Source organism: Paroedura picta, chromosome 3, assembly GCF_049243985.1.
Source record: "Paroedura picta isolate Pp20150507F chromosome 3, Ppicta_v3.0, whole genome shotgun sequence".
In the NCBI taxonomy this organism is placed as follows: domain Eukaryota; kingdom Metazoa; phylum Chordata; class Lepidosauria; order Squamata; family Gekkonidae; genus Paroedura; species Paroedura picta.
This window is the reverse complement of record NC_135371.1, coordinates 74,399,924-74,404,782: the sequence shown is the minus strand read 5'-3', so window position 1 is coordinate 74,404,782 and position 4,859 is coordinate 74,399,924. Positions and strand designations below refer to the sequence as shown.

Genomic DNA, 4,859 nt, shown 5'->3' with positions numbered 1-4,859 from the left:
ACTTCTCCGGACGGTTTATCGATGCCGAGGTGGGGTGGAGTGGCAGGAGGCATGATGCCCTTGTTTTCAGGGAATCTAACCTCAGGAAAGCCATGGACGAAGGGGTCTTTGTTCCAGGAAACCCCACCGCCACCATTGAGGGCGTGCGTGTGCCGGTGTTGGTGCTCGGGGACGGAGCCTACCCATTACGCCGCTGGCTCATGACTCCCTATAAGCGGCCAAGGACAGACGTGCAGAGCCACTACAACCTCAGTCACTCCCGGGCAAGGAATGTAGTGGAGCGTGCCTTTGGACGTTTGAAGTCCCGGTTCCGTTGCTTGATGTCACGACTCCATGTGCATATAGACAATGTGACTCCGCTGATCATCGCGTGTGTCATTTTGCACAACATCTGCGAGGACAAGGGACATAACATCCCCTTCCCTGTGGATGAACCTGATCCTGTAGTCCTTGAGGACACACAAGACATCCCTGAAGCAAGGAAAAAAAGGATCTATGCGGAGGGGTGCAAGGTTCGGGACACTATAGCCACCCACATCTACAGAAACAGGAGGCGTGTTTGATTGTTTTTCCTACTCTGGTGTTGAATAAAGTTTTATGTTCTTTGTTTAACCTTGTCTTGTGCGGTTTGTCTACTTTGACAGCAAAAAAACGGGGACTCTCTGGTCCAAAAGCACTTTGACAGCCCTAAATGCTAACTCCCCGCTGAAATTGACAAACACAATACGGAAGCGCTGAACGGGGAAAGTTTGGGGAGGCGGGTAGCCAGGAAGTATTGGCGACCCCTGTCAAACCGGAGGATCAATCCACTTATGTTCCAAGGAATAATTTTATTGGTGGGCAGCTTTGATACATTTAAAATAGGGGTGGTCGATCGGAGCAACGCACGTTCGTTCCCTAACCGTCATTCCGAAGATGCCGAAGCCACGGAAGGGCTCCTTCTGGCAGCGCGCCGAGGCTGAGGCACTTCTGGAGCTTGTGCTCCAATCGAAAAGTGTTGGCTGCCTTATGGCCAGCACCCACTGCCACACCAAGGGTGCTTACCTGGTGGTGGCATCGAAGCTGAGGGAGAGGGGCTACGTCCGGACCTGGGAGCAGGTCCGGACAAAATTTAAGAGGGTGAAGCTGGACTTCCTCAACAGTCTAGAACAGTGTGGGGGGGGGGAGGTCCCGCAGCCAAGTGGGAGAACGGTCTTCCACAACCAGATGGTCAAAATATGGGAGAAGGCTGGGAAGCCCCCCCTGGAAATGAGGAGGCATATGGGTGAGTGCTGCCCTCGTTGTGTTTTACCCTTAAACATGCATGGAATGACTAGCTGCCTCTTTCCCCTACTGTCCCCAATGAAATTCGAGAAAGTATTTAGATGCTGTCAACCCCCTCTCACTTAGCCCGCCAGTACTGTAGAACCACTTTGGTTATGCGCTTTGACTCTAATTGTGGTGTGGCCACCAGCTGTGTTTCATCTCTGGTTTGTTTGCTCTCACTTATGATTTCTCTTTTTCTTTGCCCAGCTACACAATCACCATCCAAGCTGGCAAAAGCACCTGAGCGTGAGGAGGGGGAGGAAGAGGGACCTTCCACCTCAGGACAGGCTGCAGGTGAGAGTTTTATGTCTTTGAGGGAGACCCATGTGTGTGTACCCCCATGGAGCCATATGGGAGCCTGCCGTGATGCTTCCATTTGAAGTGTGATTAAATTCTTTATTTGATTTCTATAGCAGAAACTATGGAGGCAAGGCTGCGTGCCATGGAGGCCAGGGTGACTTCCTTAGAGGCTGAAGTGGCAGACCTAAAAGGGGAGATGGAGCGGCAAAGGCAGCAGAGGGAGGCGGAAGAACGTAGGTTATGTTCCCCACTGCCCAACTCTTCTCACACTGTGGCTAAGGCCACTAAAAAGTGTATCCATGTAAATTCCAGTTTGGGAAATATGTTTGGCACTAATGTGTACTTTTTCTCCCTCCCCACACAGTTAAGAAGAAGGAGGACGAAGACCTCTTCCGCCGCAAAGTCAGGGGGACCATGGGACGGTTGTGCAGGAGAGTGAGGGAGATGGAAGGGGCTGGGGAGGGGAGCAGTGGGACCTGAGTTTTGTTTTCTGTTTGTGTTTTGGGGTGGGGGGTGTTGGGGGGGTTCCTAGTTACATTGCCCATTTTTCTATCCCTGTTAAACTGTTTATTAAAATAAAATGTTGTTGCAAATTTCCTGAAAAAGACTCCAGTGTGACTCCTTACACTCGCACACCTTTCACCCCAAACTCCTAAAACACCTTTAACCTTTAAAACACCCTCCAACCTCCAACCCACACAACGGTACCAGAATAGGCACAATCACTAGAGAGGGTACACAGAGACAGAGTCAAAAATATAAACTTTATTTAACAGACAACAGCAAACACAGATAACGTTAAATAGACAAACTGGCCCAAACTAGGAGGGGGAGAACTTGTCCGCGGGTTTAACTATTCTCTTCCCGAGAACAGTCCTCCTTCTCGTTTGGGTCGAGGCATTCTGAGACGGGGTGGGTGGGGTGGGTGCTGGAGGTGGTGGGGGAGGTGTGGGGGGGGGGGACGTGCACGGTAATCTGAGGAGGGTTGGCCGTCTCCATAACCGCGACCGCCCTCTCCATCAGCCTCCTTATCAGTCTCACCTCCTCCACGCTTTCGCTTAGGGATTGGTTCGACTCCCTAAGGATGGCACGAAATTTTTTTCCCTCCTGGGCCACGAGGGAGAGCATCGCCTGGTCTGCGGCAGCGGCACGCCTGGACTCCTCCTGGCAGTGCTCGAGGATCCTTTCTCCCACACTAGTTAAGACGGAGACGCGCCGCAGCCTGCCGCGTTCCCTCGCCAGCCTCTCCTCTGCTTGGAGAGCACCTCTAGGTGGTGAGCCGGCTGGCTCTTCGTCTTCTGAAAGGACCTCTGTTGGCAAAAAATGAGAAACAGAACTGTTAGTAACATCGAGACAGTCAAAAGCCACCCTGGTGCACGTGGTGGCCTTTCTTGGTTACATATTGTTAACCCAAGACTCAAAACTATGCCAGGGGAGCGCATAGTTATTGTTTGTTTGCCCATGGTTGCCTTTCTTGGTTACATATTGTTAAACCAAGACTCAAAAGTATGCCAGGGGAGCACATGGTTATTGTTTGTTTGCCCATGGTGGCCTTTCTTGGTTACATATTGTTAAACCAAGACTCTAAACAATGCCCGGGGAGCACATGGTTGGTGTTTTTTTGCCCATGGTGGCCTTTCTTGGTTACATATAGTTAAACCAAGACTCAGAACAATGCCAGGGGAGCACAGAAATGAAAAGGAAGCACACGGTTAGTGGCTTGCGACATTGTCCTGCAGCCATGGCTCGAAAGGAACAGTTCATGCACGCTCACCATCTTCTATCTGTATCCACCTGCGCAGGGCAGGAGGTCCAGCCACCCCACGCTCCTCCTCCTCCTGCGTCCCGGGTATGAAATCTGAAAAAAGGGAAAAAAGAACATGATTTAGGACCAAAGTGTGGCAAAGCAAGCTTCAAACCCTAAAGCAGCAACGTTGAGGGACTCTCTTCTGTCTCCTAGCAGTGCTGCTGCCCTGCACAAACAGAAAAGCACAAAGCAGTTAAACCCCCCCCCCCTTATTGCAACTGATACTTACCAACATTTGTTGACGCCCCAGAATCACTGTCCTCTGCCACCGCTGCTGGGGACTCGAGGACCACCGTCCCAGGCATCTGTGTCTCTGTGGACAAGAGCAGAAAATAGTGAAAAAGGAGCAAGCATACAACCTGAACCACACAGCAAGCTCCCAAAGTAGTGGCTAAAGCACTGCAGAAGGCCTATGGCTGAGGCCTGCAGCAAAACTTTTTGGGTTGTTGGTTAAACAGTACCGTTTTAAAAAGCCACCATAGCAAGCAATCCACAAACATCCTAGCATATTATGCGTTGCAACGAACACAAGGCATACAATAGTTAAAAAGGAGCAAGCATACAACCTGAACCACACAGCAAGCTCCCAAAGTAGTGGCTAAAGCACTGCAGAAGGCCTATGGCTGAGGCATGCTGCAAAACTGTTTGGGTAGTTGGTTAAACACAACCGTTTTAAAAAGCCACCAAAAGCGACCCACAAACATCCTAGCATATTGTGCGTTGCAACGAACACACGAGAAAACGATTCCCAAACGTCAGAACAGACATTTGCTCAAAATGAAATATAACATTAAAATAAAATTACTTACCGGAGGCAAGGGGCGTTTGCTGAGGAACCTCCTCTGGCTCCCCAGGAGCGATGGCCATTAGGTCCAGCGTGACCATGTCCGCGGCTCGTTGCTGGACGGGGGGTGGAGGCCGAAAGCTGGACGAGGTGCCCTCGCCGGGATCCTCCTCAGCGGGTGGTTCCTCGACTGGGGCAGCCGGCTTCCGAACCACCTTAAGGCTCCTCCCGACGCGCTTCGGCCTGCCGGCTCCTTCCCCGTCGCCGTACAGCAGGCGCTGCTCCGCAAAGTAGGGGCAGGTCACCTTCTCGTTGCCGGAACCCTTATTATGGTTCACGGCACGCATATACTCCGCCCGCATTGTTTTAGTTTTCGACTGGCATTCAAGGCCGGTCCTGTTGTGGCCCAGGGCACGCATCTTGATGGCCACTTGTTCAAAGACCTCCCGATTCCTGTGTGAGGACTGGAAGGCGTCCTGGATTTTCTCTTCCGAGAAAATCGCGATCAGGTCCCTGATCTCCGCGTCCCTCCATGTTGGCCCACGGCCGGTTGCCGGGACGGACGAGGCTTGCGAAGAAGATTCCATGGTGCCTTCGCGAGTAGCTGAGCAAAATGGAGGTGCGAGGTGCAGGGTGCAACGGATCATATACCTTCCCGCACAC

At 51.8% G+C, this 4,859-nt stretch overlaps 1 long non-coding RNA gene across 1 annotated transcript; it reads left to right on the top strand.

Moving 5' to 3' along the window:
- Nucleotides 1-1,175: 1,175 nt before the first annotated feature.
- On the top strand, nt 1,176-2,077 carry LOC143831149 (uncharacterized). The gene is made up of 3 exons (XR_013228752.1): nt 1,176-1,599; nt 1,719-1,838; nt 1,970-2,077. It is a non-coding gene; the product is annotated as an uncharacterized LOC143831149 (long non-coding RNA).
- The last annotated feature ends 2,782 nt before the right edge of the window (nt 2,078-4,859 follow it).